The 2,193-nt window shown below is 34.4% G+C and overlaps 1 pseudogene; it reads right to left on the bottom strand.

Moving 5' to 3' along the window:
* Window positions 1–150: 150 nt before the first annotated feature.
* Window positions 151–269, bottom strand: LOC111741323 (annotated as a pseudogene).
* Window positions 270–2,193: the final 1,924 nt, after the last annotated feature.

The raw sequence follows: 2,193 nt of genomic DNA, 5'->3' as shown, positions 1-2,193 counted from the left end.
AAAATACCTTAACCAAGTACTTTTCAGAAGTGCATTTTGTTTTATTTTATTTATTTTTTAATTTTTATTTTTTTAGGTGAGGCAACCTTGGTTGACCTCACAGATTGCAAGGACCTTGACAGCTTATAATCTTTTATTTTTTATTTTTTATGCCTACAGCACCTAGTCTGCCTAGATGGTCTCCCATCCAAGTACTAACCAGGCCCGACTCTGCTTAGCTTCCGAGATCAAACGGGATCAGGCTTGTTCAGGGTGGCATGGCCATAGATCAGAAGTGCATTTAATGGAACAAAACTCTCTTTTGATACTTAAGAATAAAAAACAAAAGGAAGGGAAATGGTGTCCATCTCTCAATTCGAATGTTGCTCTATATCTTATATACCTATTCAAAATATATACTAGCATATCAGAGAATCATACACATAACGGCCTTTGACAAGATACAGTATCCATTTATGATCTAAACATTTAACAAAATCGGTATAGAAGGAAAACACCTTAATATAATAAAGGCCATATATGACAAACTCTCAGCCAACATTATGCTTAATGGTGAAAAACTAAAAACCTTCCCTCTAAGATCAGGAACAAGGCAAGGCTGCCTACTATCACCACTATTATTCAATATAACATTGGAGGTCCTAGCGGGTGCAATCAGGCAAGAGAAAGATATAAAATGCATCCAAATAGGAAACGAAGAAGTCAAACCATCACTATTTGCAGGTTACATGATTCTCTATATAGAAAACTCTAAAGATTGTACAAGAACACTACTAGAAACAATAAGCAAATACAATAAAGTTTCTGGGTACAAAATCAATGTTCAAAAATCCATAGCATTCCTATACTCTAATAATGAAGTATCAGAAAAAGAAGTGGAAAAAAATAATCCCTTTTGCAATTGCAACAAAAAGAATAAAATACCTAAGAATAAATTTAATGAAACAAGTGAAGGACCTATATAATGAAAACTACAAGACCCTATTAAAAGAAATTGAAGAAAATACAAAGAAATGGAAAGATATTCCATGTTCTTAGGTGGAAAGAATCAACGTAGTTAAAAGGACCTTATTACATAAAGCATTATGCAGATTTAATGCAATCCCCATCAAAATCCCATCAGCAGTTTTTAAAGAAATAGAATAAAAAACCATCAGATTTGTATGAAAGCACAAAAGACCTTGAAATGCCAAAGCCATCCTGAGAAAAAAAAGAATGAGGCTAGAGGCATCACTCTGTCTGGCTTCAAATTATACTACAAAGCGACAGTAATCAAAACAGCATGGTACTGGCAGAAAAACAGACACTTGGACCAGTGGAACAGAATTAAGAGTCCAGAAGTAAACCCATATTTATATGGGCAAATAATTGTTGACAAAAAAGACAAAAACATACAGTGGAGAAAGGAAAGCCTCTTCAATAAATGGTGCTGGGAAAACTGGAAAGCCACTTTCAAAACAATGAAATTAGACTGTTGTCTATCACCACACACCAAAATTAACTCAAAATAGATTAAGGACCTGAATATAAGACCTCAAACAATACAATTCATAGAAGAAAACATAGGAACTAAACTCATGGACCTTGGACTTAAAGAAGATTTTATGAATTTGACTTCAAAGGCAAGGGAAGTAAAAGCAAAAATAAATTAATGAGACTCTAAACTAAAAGGCTTCTGCACAGCAAAAGAAACCATCAACAAGGTAAAGAGACAACCATCCGAATGGGAAAATATATTTGCAAGCAATGCCTCTGATAAAGGCCTAATATCTAAAATATACAAGGAACTCATACAGCTCAATAACAAGAAAACAAATGATCCAATCAAAAAATGAGCAGAGGATCTGAACAGACACTTCTCCATAGAGGACATACAAATGGTCAACAAATATATGAAAAGATGCTCGACATCACTAGCTATTAAGGAAATGCAAATCAAAACCACAATGAGATACCATCTCACACCTGTTAGAATAGCTATCATCAACAGGACAAGTAATAACAATTGTTGGAGAGGATATGGAGAAAAAGGAACCCTCATACATTGCTGGTGGGACTGCAAATTGGTACAGCCATTATGGAAAACAGTATGGAGGTTCCTCAAAAAACTAAGAATTGTTTATCGTATGATCCAGCAATCCCTCTACTGGGTATTAATCCCAAAGACTTGAAAACCCATATCCGAAAAGATAT

Source organism: Pteropus vampyrus, unplaced genomic scaffold (assembly GCF_000151845.1).
Source record: "Pteropus vampyrus isolate Shadow unplaced genomic scaffold, Pvam_2.0 Scaffold76, whole genome shotgun sequence".
NCBI classification, from domain to species: Eukaryota; Metazoa; Chordata; class Mammalia; order Chiroptera; family Pteropodidae; genus Pteropus; species Pteropus vampyrus.
The sequence above is the reverse complement of the archived record's forward strand: the minus strand, read 5'-3'. Positions and strand labels throughout refer to the sequence as shown.